Raw genomic sequence first — 13,994 nt, forward strand, 5'->3', positions numbered from 1 at the left:
CTAAGGCGAGATATGATTGAGGTCTATAAAATCATGACTGGTGTAGAGAAAGTAGATAAGGAAGTGTTGTTTACTACTTCTCATAGCACAAGAACTGGGGGTCACCAAATGAAATTAATAGGCAGCAGGTTTAAAACAAATAAAAGGAAGTATTTTTTCCACACAACGCACAGTCAACCTGTGGAACTCCTTGCCAGAGGATGTTGTGAAGGCCAAGACCATAACAGGGTTCAAAAAGGAACTAGACAAATTCATGGAGGTAGGTCCATCAATGGCTATTAGCCAGGATGGGCAGGAATGGTGTCCCTAGCCTCTGTTTGCCAGATGCTGGGAATGAGCAACTGGGGATGGATCACTTAATGATTACCTGTTCTGTTCATTCCTTCTGGGGCACCTGGCACTGGCCACTATCGAAAGACAGGATAGTGGGCTAGATGGACCTTTGGTCTGACCCAGGAGGGCTGTTCTTATGTTCTTAAGGAGGAGGGGGCAGCTGGAGCCACTGTACTTTCCTAAGAGGGTGCAGTGGAAGCTCTTTACAACTGGTCTTTTCATAGGCTGGCATTCAGGAGGCATTGTCTCTACTGTATTAAGTGAGGCCTTAATCCTGCATTAAGAACCACATGGGAAACCCAGCAATGAGCCCTGACTTAAATTGAGGGGGCTTAGCAAACTGGTAGGCCCACATTTCTTAGTGTAGGCTTGGCGCCTGCACTGGTATGTGTAGTGCCTATGCAAAACAAGTTTTTCATTGTACTGACCACATTTCATTGCAGAACAAAATCAGTTCAGTTGCAAAACTATTCAGTGCAAATGTATTTGTTTTTCAGCCTTTATAAATGTCTCCTGAAAAAGGAGAGTCAACTTAATCCTTTTATTCAAAACCTTACCAGCATTTTAAAATGGAAAAAGTCATTACAATTTTGTAGCATTTTCAAAGAAACTATTTTCAAAGATTTTAAGCAAACAAAGCCACTTAAATCCATTTTTGTGTTGTTAAAACTGGCTAATCTCATTTAAGAAGTAGGAGCTCAACAAACAACAATATTCTGGTAGGTTGCAGACTGTTAAGCACTCAAAAATGCAGTGCTGTAGCAACTCCTCTGGCAGCTTCCAAATTTACACATGGTTAGTCCTGAATAGGATGTTGTTTTGTAGCAGCAAAAAGAAGAAAATCTGTGGGCATTACTTCTAGAAATAAAAAGAACATTGACAATCAAGACCTGCTTCTCATTTGCTATATTTATAGTCTACAACTTCTGAAAAAAAATAGCATCACAGAGAGAATATACAGCATGTGTGTCAAAGCACAGTTCAACTTAAAGCTCTCTGGCTGAGGAATCTTCTTAGATGGAGCTGCTACTTAGAACAGATAATATTCACACAAACAAGCAGACACGGGGATCTGATTCTTCACTGCTCTGCACTTTGTGTAGACATGTGCACTTGCACAAAGCATGTGAATAAACACTAACACTGAATTACCATGTATGGCAGCAGAGAATTATGATATCAAAAACATTGCAATTGCATGACTGGGTAATTATTTTTTTCATATTTTTCATAGCTTTCAGTAGTGATCATGACCAACATGAGTCTTATTTGTTCTAAACATCTCTAACAAATCATCACCTCCAAGAGATCTCTAAACTTAAGGCAATTATCGCTCTGTTGCCGTAATACAGATTAAAAAGTATAACTTAAAGTGCACTTCTCTGAAAAGTAAGTAGGTAAAAATGGCTATATTTACTCAACAGATCTGTTTCCTGTGTGTATTCAGAGTTCTAGATACTGAGAAAATAAACTTTTGCTGCTTTTTACTCCTTTTAGCAGGTAAGGAGGAATGAGCTGGGTTCTATTCCTTCTCATGCATTGTAGAAGAATTATCTACACAGTTACATCTGTGAAAACCCAGCAAAGAAAGTGGAGGTTACCTAGCTGTCATTGAAGGCATCATCTGATGAAAATGGGGTTGCAGATGTAACTGAGAGCCTAATTTTTCCTACATAAGAACTGATCATGATGTTTAAGAAGAAAACCATCCATCTTGGCTCTCAAAACCAGGGTGAGTTTGCTGGAGCTGTCATTTAGAAAAGACATATTTCCGTTGTTTATTAAATACACTCAGTTTACAAGAGTCTTTGAGACACAAGCCACTTTTAAGACGAGAATTGCCCTTCTAGAGTCTCCCAGGAAATATCCATTATTGAGCTCTCTCCATGAGTTAATCAAAGTATATGTTATATTACAGAATACTAATAACCCTGAAAAAAAACGACTGTGCACGTTCAGAAATTCAGGGCTGTCAAGGATACCAGAACAACAGCCCTAAGGAACAAAGTCCTCTGTTTGGCCAAACAAGTACAGCATGGGCACTGTAAATACAAGCTTCCAACATGTGTCTGCAATAATTCATTTCACTACGTGGGAAGATAATTTGGGGAATACCCATTCAGCCTCCATTAATGACCATACATACATTGGTCTTTCTGAGGCCAGCCAACTAGTAACAACTGTTGTAGCTGCACGTGCGTGTTGTGAAGTATACCCCGGGAACAAAACTGAGAGCACCACCAAATGGTAACACTTTTTGGTCATCACTAACTTGAGCTTATTTCAAACTGGTGATTAAAAAAATAAAAAGGTCACTCTCCTGAGCCACACAGTACTCCACTAGAAAAGTCATTTCATGCATCTCAAAAATTGTTTTCCAGTGCATTTAACTTGATAGAATAACATTTGGTGAACTATACCTTTGAGCGCACTTTAACTACAGTCTTCCGCACTTTAGCAGCCCCACGACATTCACAGTCTTTTTGCAGTTTTGTTGTACCAAAGACAACTCTACAACACTGCTTCAGACTTCTCACTTCTCTTTTCTTTGAACTAATCCTTGCTCTTACTTTCTGCTCTCCCTCTAATTTTCCCCTCCATCATCTCATCTGGTTTTATAGCCTTCAGTATCTCCTCTCCTCCTCCTATCCCTAATTCTCTACAGCTTTCTTCCCCTTCCTTCCTTCTACCTCCTACAGCTATCTGATAACATCTTGGAAAACAGAAAGTACAATTAATAGTATTCAACATGGTTTCATGAAAAAATAGATTGTCAAATGAACATCATAACATTCTTTGATGAGATTATGAATCTAGTTGATAAATGTAACAGTATTGACATAATATACATTTGCTTAGCTCCACTCTGCATTCTGATTTTTAAAAAAATAGCACTATACAAAGTTAATATGGCATATAGTTATTAAATGACTCAAAGATGGCTAATATATCCCAAAATATAATTCTATTTGAGCATAAGCTTTCATGAGCTACAGCTCACTTCAGGTAGCTCACGAAAGCTTATGCTCAAATAAATGTGTTAGTCTCTAAGGTGCCACAAGCCCTCCTTTTCTTTTTGCAAATACAGACTAACACGGCTGCTACTCTGAAACCTGTCAAAATATAATTGTTAGTGGGAAATTATCCACCAGTGGTCTGTCCTAGTGGGGTCAGGCAGGGGTTACTACTTGGCCCCGTGCTAGTCAATACTTTTATCAGCTGATTGGAGGAAAATATAAAGTTATTGATATTTGCAAAGAATATAAAGATTGGTTGCATGGTGAACAACAAATGAGGACAGATCATTGATACAAAGAAATCTGGATCCCTTAATAAACCAGGTGCAGACAATCATGTTTTCAAACAGTTAAACTCAAGATTATATATCTACGAACAAAGTCTGTAGGCCAGACTTACAGGATGAGGGTCTGAAAACAGTGACTCTGAAAAAGATTTAAGAGTCATTGTTGATAACCACTGAACATGAACTCCCAGTGTGATGGTGTGGCAAAAAGGGCTAACATGATCCTTTGATGTATAAACAGGATAATATCAAGTAATAATATAATAATAATAATAAGAAGAAGATAATATCAAGTAGCAGTAAGCAGGCAATATTACTTTTGTATGCAGCATTGGTGAGATTCCTCCAGTGATACTGTGTCCGGTTTAGGTCTCCATACTTTAAAAAGGATGTTGAAAAACTGGACAGGGATCAAAGAAGAGTGATAAGAATGATCTGTCATCTGGGAAACATGTCTTACAATGACAGATTAAAATAATTCATTTTATTTAACTGAAGAGAAGTTTCAGAGGTCCATAGAGTATCTAAAGATGGAAGAGATATCTGATGCTAGAGGGTTCTTTAAACTAGCAGACAAAGGCACAATACAATCCAATGGCTGGAAGTTTAACTTAGCAAAGTTCAAAATTGACTTGTGACATAAATGTTTAATCAGTGAGGGTTACAGGACACAATCAGTCCTCCATCAATTGGAGATTTAAAGTCAGGATAAGTTTTAAAGTCAAGATAGGATGTCTTTTTACAAAAATTCAGCTTCATGCAAAAATCACTGGGGAAATTATATGTTCTGTTTGATAGAGAAGGACACTGTAGTATTAGCTTAATGATCTCATCTGGCCCTAAAAAAGTAAAGCACAGTAAAATAAGTGCAAAATGGGGCACAACCGGCTCCTCTTCCACAACCAAAGTGGAGAGTGCAGTTCTGCTGTACAAAGAATGAGAGTGTGTTGCTGTGTGCAGAGGGGAGGAGGGAAGAGGGAGATAGGAGGAGGAGAAGAGAGCACACATTGAGAGTTCACAATCTTCACAGCATGGAGCATGAAAGCAAACAGAGTGGGAACTGGCTGGACGATCCACTGTTACACAGAACCCCCCTCCCCTTCCCCCACTGCATAGGGACAAGTTACTGCCTCAGGGATGCAGCTGCTGAATATCCTGGTAATTAGGATTTCTTTCCTCCATTTCCCTCAAGGAGCTACTCAATTCACAGCCCAGTATCTGATTAGGTTACATTGATTCAGGTTATAATTAAACATAAGTAACTATGTAATGTTATCATTGAAACCCATTTTCTTCCCCTCCTCCCATACACTCACTTGGTTAATCTTCATTGCAATGCATCTAAAATAAATTGACAGGTTTCAGAGTAGCAGCTGTGTTAATCTGTATTCGCAAAAAGAAAAGGAGTACTTGTGGCACCTTAGAGACTAACCAATTTATTTGAGCATAAGCTTTCATGAGCTACATCCGATGAAGTGAGCTGTAGCTCACGAAAGCTTATGCTCAAATAAATTGGTTAGTCTCTAAGGTGCCACAAGTACTCCTTTTCTTTTTGCTAAAATAAATTGTAAGTCTTTAAAGTGCCTAGCACTTTAGTTTAATGTAAATAACCAATGGCAACAAAAAATAAAATTAAATAGATCTCAACACTTCAGGAGATTATGATTTCAATTCCATTGTATTATAAAGTTGAAGTATCCAATGAAAGTTAGTACAACATTATACATGCCCTATGCAGGTTCAAACATTTAATCAATGGGTGCATTGCAAGAACAGAGACCAGTTGGATTCAATGAACTGATGCACTCTATACACACACACACACACACACACAGTAACTGGGTTGGCCCTTTCTACTTGGTCAGGGTTCTGGGATATCCACCCAGCTGATAGAAGGTAAGAATTTAAAAGTGTTTGTTATGCTGCACTGAGCCAGTATTGGCTTCTGGACCACAGGACAACCCTAATGACAGTCATGGGAAATTGCTACTCTCTCACATTCTACTTTTTCTAGTAGACACCACCACAAGGAAGACACACACAAATAAAATCCAAACGGGCACACAAACAATCCTCCTTCAGATTGTTCAAATAATGCCTGTCCAGCTGGCCAAGGTGGTAGAAAAAGACTGGATTTTACTGAACTTTTTTAGTACAGGGATAATAAAAAAAAGAATAAATACTTGGACAGAAACTATTTCCAGTGGAAGATAAAAACTAAAGCTTGTATCTCAGTCAGTGGCACCACAGCTTTGAAGTAAGCACTGAGAATTTTATTTGATTGAGATGCATAAAAATCCAAAAAATAATAATGATTAATTATACAATGGCAGGGTTAAATAGAAAAGGAAACTTAAAAGCTTGTAAAACCAAAAATGTTCTGTTAACTCAGAAGTGGATTAGAATGTTCAAAGTGCTTCGGGACTCGACACCATGTAAAGACTGATTTATACTCCAGGCATCATAATGCCTACCTACTTCAGAATGACAAATAGCACTGAGCTGAAATCTCAATGGCAGCCCCAGAGCACTAACAGCAAATGTCTTCCATCTTAATAGCTGGGCCTCTGCAATTCTATTCACTTAAAATTCTGAGCATTTAACACTTCTTGTTGCATCTAAATCCAGATACAAAAACCTTCAAATCAAACTATTTACCTCAAGTGAAATCTGCCTTGAATAATTCATAAGCAGCAAGGAAGCTAAAAGAGAAAAAGCTGAAGAGGGTTTTAATGAAGTCTAGAGTTTCAAAAATAGTGGTATAAAAGCTATTATGGATCTTTTCTAACCCTATGAAAAGGAATATCAGTCTCTGTAACAATGAAAGATCCAAGTTTCTTCTTGTCAGTGACTGATGCTGCTAACAGAATCACGCAGATTATTGCAGAGAAAGGGGCTCTATTTGAAGATGTAATACCTGATGAAGGATCTGAAGTGTTCAAATTGATTTTTATTCTTCCTGGCTCTGTGAAGAAGTATTGATCCTTAAAATTGCTATACTAAGCTGCAATTCAATTAGAATAAAATATGAAAGTCAAGTAAGCTCAAGACTAGTATTATAGCACCTATCTGGCAAAGCTACTACAACTTGCAGAGGCTTAGAGTGGAATATTAGACACAATCAGGTATTGTATATCATAAATAGCCATTCCACCGAGAGTAGGCAGGTTCTGTACTTTGATGTTTCAAACAAATCATCTCTGCTCAGCAGTTATTTGGTTGATTTCTCTAGGATTTCTATGGAGCTATTGTGCCAGGGACAATGGAAGAGTAGTAGATTTTGCATGGTGAAAACAACGTGCCATCGGCTGAACTATAATTCAAAATGGAAAGAAAAGAGTTCTGAAGTATTTACATCAGAAATGTGAAAAGGGGGGTGAAGTCAGAAATTGAGACAAAAGTACTAGCTTTTTGAAATTTAAGTCAACAAAAATTTTTCATTTCAAATTTATCTTAAAGTATTCATATTGGTATTATTAATACACCATATAAAACCAGTCTATGTGTGATCTGATTCCCCTAAGCCCACAGAAGCCATCTAACCAAAATACTTTTTTATGTCATTTAAGATCATATACATAAGGAAAATTACTTCACATGTAATCTTAAGTAAGACCTTCTTGACTTCCACTCATAAAACACTTCGGGCTGTAGAGTTAAAATCCACCTCTAGTTTAATAATTAGAGTATCCGTCTGGCTTTTCCAGATGGTGAAAGATACTGTTACAAATACTGATTCTCCCAGACAGTGTTAATGAAACACAGAAATATAGCACTATTAAAGAGGCTCCTGGGTGAGGGAGAGGAGATTATTTTTTTCAAATTCTAAAACAGTCTAAATTAGCCTACTTTTCTTTGCTGCTGAGTCCAATACAAAATAAATTATCAGGAAAAAAATTCTGTAACCTTTTACAGTGTTAAGGTTAATTTTGGAAGCCTCTCTTTGTGCTGATTTCTGTCACAGCTTCTTTAAAGTTTATTCAAAGTTTAAGTGTAGTATGATAATCTGACACATTCCACTTTACACACTGGAGAGGAAGGATATTGCAGTGGATAGAGCACTTGCCTAGGGCTCAGGAGACCTGAATTAATTCCCTGCTCTGTCAAGGTCTTCCTGAGTTACCTCAGGCAAGTTTACTTATTCTCTCCATGCCTTATTTTCATCCCCATCTCTAAGATTTGGAAGGTCTGTACTTCCTTACTTCACAAGAGTGTTGTAACGATAAATACATTCAAAATTGTGAGGCTCTCATACTAAAGTAGTGTGTATGTGTGTGTGTGTGGGGGGGGTACCTATGATATCCAGACAGACACACGCTGGAAATTTCCATGGAGAAGTGTACAAGGCATTCTGAATGAGAGAAGTCCCAGAATGCACAGCTTTCCAATACGAATCCTGGGGCAAGCTGCCAGACCTGCTCAAGGCTCCACACCTTACAACATGAACATCAGAAAATATAATGTATTGTACAGAGATCCCGACTAAATTAACCACACGGTGCAGCGGTAGAGAAATTAGGGTAAGGAAGGGAAACTGCAAATAGGGAAAGAGTTGTCCGAATATTACTAACCCTTTTTAAAAAAGCTTAAATATTTTCTCAAGTGAACTAATCTAAAGTGCTGAGGTTTTGTCTTATTTTGTTTCTCTCTTCAGGGAAAGGTAGATCACAGGACTACTGTACATGTCTGTAAATTTGTGCCCAGGGAATAATCAGGACTAAAATAGCAGAGGTGCTGCTGCTGATGGTCAAGAATACTTGTAATTGGCAGAACATAGCTAGTAAATTTCTTCCATGGCAATAATTGCTACTGAGAGATAATACTCAAGTGCCTAAGACTCAAGTAGCAATAATTGGTACTGAGAGATATGACTCAAGAGATAAGCACCAAATTTGTCTGTGGTTTTAAAGAGAAATAAAGAAATGGAAATGGGCTTCTCCTAAAACTTCTCTTCTTGCCTACTTTAGTTCCTGCAGCATATTATGCACAGAGAGAAAACAATAGAATAGGAGCTCTCTGAATATGGGAATGCCCACCAGCCTACAGAAGGAGATTGTATTCCTTTTGCATCTTACTTGTTATAGGGGTTTTGGAGCAGAACAATTTTAAAGTGATCCCAAGTAGAATCATTGATGAACTAGTGTATCAAGCCTGAACAGTGAAATCACAGCATTCAACGTTAGTTTTAAACTGTGGGGCAATCACAGTGGAATGACATACCTGGGTTGTAACTCAAAGGATAATTTTTGATTTGTTTTTAATATGGAGATGCTCAGCTCTAGGGAGGTAGTCTCATCTTTTAAAAATTTTTAGAGGAATTCAGAGGTCTGGCAGGCCCCTGCATTGTAAGGATTGGTAATTTGAAGAAATGTCTTTCTCACATTCCCTTTCAGAAGTTGGAGTAGAAAGTGTTTGTATAACCAATGTAACAAAGGGGAGATTTAGACAATATCTTCTTAGGGGTTTGGACTGTTTTGTGGCCCCAAGTTTCCAACTCTAATTTATTGTCACTGGTTCAGTATTTAATGAGTCTGCCAAGGTTTTGCACATTTCACTGTAGTGAGATAATCCCATTTACTCCTTTGGCTATAAGGTGTCTCAGACAAAGAGCTATACCAGACACACCTAATAGCCAAAGGATTAAACCTACCAGCCACCAAAGTCCAATGAGGAAGATGGGTGGCCCCCCACTGAGTAGGGGCATATGCCCAGATGAAGAGCTATTGTTTCCCAAACGTAGGGAAAGGAAAGGTGCTGAGGTCTCTACCAGGGTGATATCCCTGGACCCTTCTTGGGGGGGTTCAGTTTTTCATATCAGCTTTCAGCTAATAGAAATCTGATGAGTTTCAACATGTCCCTCAACCTCAAAAAGAAAAAAAAAAAGGCGGGGGGGGGGATGGAGAAACAGAGAGAGAAATAACCACACAGCCTTATGCTGGACATAGTGCCAAGCTGCACTGCTTAAGAAAACACAAGGAGATACTGCACCTCTTGGATCTACCTGGCACTCAGGTGGAGCACATTCACTGATACATCCTTTAAGGGGTCCACACTCTCCTCCCTGCATGTTGGGGTACTCTGAAGGTCAGTTGAGAACAAGGCAGTAGGGATATGGACGTAACTCCTCTTACTCCTTTCTTGCCCTCTTTGTGATGCCAGCATCCCTGAGAAAGTAAAGTGGGATGAGTCCCTGTGCTTCCCTGAGCACAGGAACCGCACATTTCCACAATGAACAGAAAGAGGCTCCTTGCAGTCTCACCCCCATCCCCAGCCACCACAATAGACATCAAGGACCAAGCATAGCCAAGTCCCTGAATAACCAAGTATTAAAGGTCACAGACTGCAAAATTCCCTGCAACAATTCATTGCATGAATTTACTAAAAGATATTTTATGATAGTTAAGATTAAAATACATGGAGAAAAGGCTAGAGTGAAGTGAGGCAAACTAGAGGGAAAAATCAAGTTGTGAGGGGATGAGAGTTGCTAATGCCAGCACTTTCTTGATTATGCTCTACTTTGTCTCTTTGTAAGTGGTTGCATGCTGATGAAATTTTCAACTCTGTCACTAACAACCTATTTGCAAAGCAGGAGTCCCTTCTTTCACTGAGTAACTAAGTACAATTGTCTATAAACCCTGCTGGAATAATTTTGTTGACTGTTAGTACTTACCATTTTCCACTCCTTAGTAGCATTGCTTTTATTGTACATGCAAAGTTAAAGGTTGAATGGTAGTCAAACTGTCACTCCTTAGTACAGGTGTAGAAAAGAACTATTGAAATGTACTTTTGTGACATTGGCTAATTTAGACCTTAATAAACTGCCTTCTTAACTTGGCACTAATAATGAAAAAAACCTGAAGAAAATGGTATTTTAAACAGAACTTTATAGCCTTTTCATCAAGTGACCTTTGTAGGAAGATAAGTTTCTTTAATATCTTATATAATTAAAGCAAAAATAAAACCATATTGACACACATCCCACATAGGTAGTATTAATACCCAGGACTACTTCACCTGCACTGTGACCACTAATCTGTCTTCCAAAGAACTACTACAAGAATACCAAGGGCCTAGTCTTAGAATCCTTATGTCAAATAATCCTTCCTCATCCATGTGACTGACTCCCAAACCTTTGAGAAGCTTCAAGGAGCACAATTTTATACACAAGTGCTTAAATGCTTTGAGACATACTTGGTACCAACTACTTAGTGGTGGAGCTAATAGCAGAGTAGGGGGGCAACTACCCCTGCAGTAGCCCTTAGATGTACATCTGACACCTTTTCAAGCATATTATGCAGTTGACAAAAGGAGGTGTACAACATGAATTTTCATATGGGGCTGAAGAGCAAGTCTGCCCCACACATGCCCAGCAGCATTGGTTCCTATTCTGCAGGGCTTGTACCAACTTCCTGTTCCAGGCATTCAACATGGTGCACAGGGTCACATGCTGCTGTGTCCCTGTGCCCCATGTTGCATCTCCACTTTCTCAAATTTGGCTTGGCCAAAGGATGGGCCAAATCTGAATGGCGCTGCAACCCTGTGCTCCAAATTTCAATGCCTGGGGTGGAAGCCAGGCCCAGCCCCACTAGCAGGAGCTGCCACTGCCAAATGAGTGCAGAGTGAGTTCACTCTCCAGCCCACCACTGGTGACCCATTGCCCCCTGCCCCCGGCTGCAAAACCTAGCTCTACCCTGCAGTTCAACTGCAGTTGAACATCCATTTAACAGCCGCACAGAAATTAGACCCCAGGGCCCGAGCAGAGACTTAAAATTGTAAAAGCCAACAAAATGGCTAAAAAGCAAGACTACAGAAATCCTACCTCAATTCTGATAAAAGTTATGTGAGGTTACTCTAAGGAAGGTAAATATCAATACCTGGAAAGACAAGACAATGTACCAGATAAAAATTACCCCATTTTAAAATAAAATGTTCTATAATAATACTGCATCATCTATTTATAAAAATGCACCTATCTTGGTATTGATTTATATACAGTGCTTATTTCCGATAAAGGACCCCCAAAGGACTTTACAATCACTGAATAAAGTTTCATTATCACATACATTTTACAGATGAGTAAACTGAGGCTCTGACATTTAAGTCATTTCCTGTGTAGTAATATGGCAGATTGGGGATTAGAAGCCAGCAGTCCTAAATCCCATGCCACACAAGCTGCAATTATAAAATAAAATAAATAAATAAATAGATCACCAGTATAATCTACACTGCATCCAAGTCCAGCAGCCTACAGAGAACACAACAAATGTTAAAGAAAATTACAACTCAACCAATCTCTTAAATACCAGGAAAAATGCCAAATAAATAAGGCATTACTTACACTTTATTAAAAGGGAAAAGAAAAATGCCTTGAAATAAAACATTGCAAATATAAACAAAATACTAGGATGTCACAATAGAGTATGGTAAATCCAGACAATGTTCCCCTTGTTTTGTCCTGTATTCATCATCTCTTACCTAGGAAACATTGCAAATATGTGGTTATTGTTTTAATATTAAATTCCATACATGTTTGATGGTTTAGCATCATTTTGAAGTAGAGATGCATGTATGTATGAAGTAAACATTGGATAGTTAGTTGTCCTGGTTTTGACTCATTATCTAAAACTTTAATCTGTTCACATTTTATTGGCTATTTGAGCCTAGAATCCAGTAAATGTCCATAGGTTTTGAAGTAAAAATGAAATGACAATTCACCTGATAAATACTTAAAATTGTATTTAGGTTAATTTTACCCCAGCTTTTAGTTATTCACTATGGGCACAAAAACCATGCAAATTCTGAATCATTCTTCAAATTTGTTCACAGAGATATTGAATTTAACTTGCAAATGTTGATAATTCAATCCATCTCAGAGTAATCTGCCTAATTAATGCATTTTTGTTGTGCATCAGTATATATTACATATGGAGTTTTGCAAATTGAAAACTTCTTTTGAAGTGCTAAATTTTGAAATAGCAGAGAATCCTTTGAATCTTGCAAACAGAGCTTTGTAAGATATTTTCAGTCTCTGAAACTCTTCAACTCCATCTCATTTTTCCTTAATACTCATTTGCTATTGATAACAATTTATGGCTAATTTAAGCAGGAAAAAATTAGATAATTAAGCTGTTATTTTGTGCACTGCATGACATTATTACAAATGAGAATCTAATCTCCCAAAGAGAATAAAAAGAATGTAGGAGCCCAATTATTTGTGATAAAGCCTTTGATTTCACCAATCATATTATTTGGTTATATTTTGGACCAGAAAGATAGCATACGGCCCAACTGTGTCTACGTCTAGTGATAATATTTTGGGAAGATTTTTCCTCCTTCTAAATGCTGTTTTAACTCCTTAAAGTGTGTTCATGATGGCAGATTCTAACGCAGCCTTTGATGGTTAATGTATGCCACAGACTAACATTTATAGTAGGAAATATCTCCTAAAATCTCTTAAGACTTGATCCAAAGCCCATTGAAGTCAATGGGAGTTTTTCCTTTGACTTCAGATAATTTTGAATCAGGACTGTAAGACCAGATTTTCAAAAGGACTCAGCACCCAACTGCTTGCTGAGCAAAACGGATGTTCAAAAAAGTGCCAATCGCCAACCCTCAGAAAATTAGTAGCCTCCACTAAGGTATCCAAAACTTTACAATTAGTCACTTTTGAAAATCTTTGCTATTAAACACTATATCTATATATCTATCTATATTCCATAATTAAATAAATATATATATTTATATATTCATATATATATATATATATATATATATATATATATATATATATATATATATATGAAAAAAACACAATTAAGATTGCATAGTTAAGAACTGAACAGTAAGGGAATCCTGGAGCTTATTTTTGCCTCCTTGTATGTATATGTTATAATCAGAATTAATTGAAATTTTTCATTCAAGAAGCTGGTTAAAAAGCTGGCTGATTTTTTGGGGGGTGGGAGGGTTGGTTAAAGAGGACTTTTAAAGTTTATTTATTTTAATTTTTTTGCCATGCATCCCCATCTCTCTCACCTTACTCACCACCTCCCTTTTCCTATGGTGAAAGAAAGAGGCAGGCGGTGGGGGAGAAAAGTTTGTCAGAACCCCCCTATACTATCATTTTCTTGACAACCTTTGTTTGGTGCAATTCAGGGGACTGCAATGTAGCCAGCATCCTCCATTCCATGTCCACTTAGTCCATGCTATGACACAAGTAAACCATATGTGGCAACATTAAGTAGCAGAGGTTGTGAGAGTCAGGGAAAACTACTTGGGCTCTCTCACTCTGGTGACCTCAAGAAAGAATCTTGCATACCCCTAATAATCAATGACTTGTCTCTTTTCTAACACAAGATAC

At 38.0% G+C, this 13,994-nt stretch overlaps 1 protein-coding gene across 8 annotated transcripts in view; it reads right to left on the reverse strand.

Moving 5' to 3' along the window:
• RALYL (RALY RNA binding protein like) overlaps positions 1 to 13,994 on the reverse strand; it is a 581,991-nt gene that overhangs the window by 425,229 nt on the left and 142,768 nt on the right. Inside the window, exon 1 of one of the 8 annotated variants that reach the window (XM_074944173.1) lies at positions 9,639 to 9,661. The exons of the other annotated variants lie outside the window; for them this stretch is intronic. The gene's annotated coding sequence lies outside the window, so the exon portion shown is untranslated. Of the gene's footprint in view, positions 1 to 9,638; positions 9,662 to 13,994 lie in introns of those variants that run through there. 8 annotated transcript variants of the gene reach the window in all.

The sequence above is a fragment of the Natator depressus genome, chromosome 2 (assembly GCF_965152275.1).
Source record: "Natator depressus isolate rNatDep1 chromosome 2, rNatDep2.hap1, whole genome shotgun sequence".
In the NCBI taxonomy this organism is placed as follows: Eukaryota; Metazoa; Chordata; order Testudines; family Cheloniidae; genus Natator; species Natator depressus.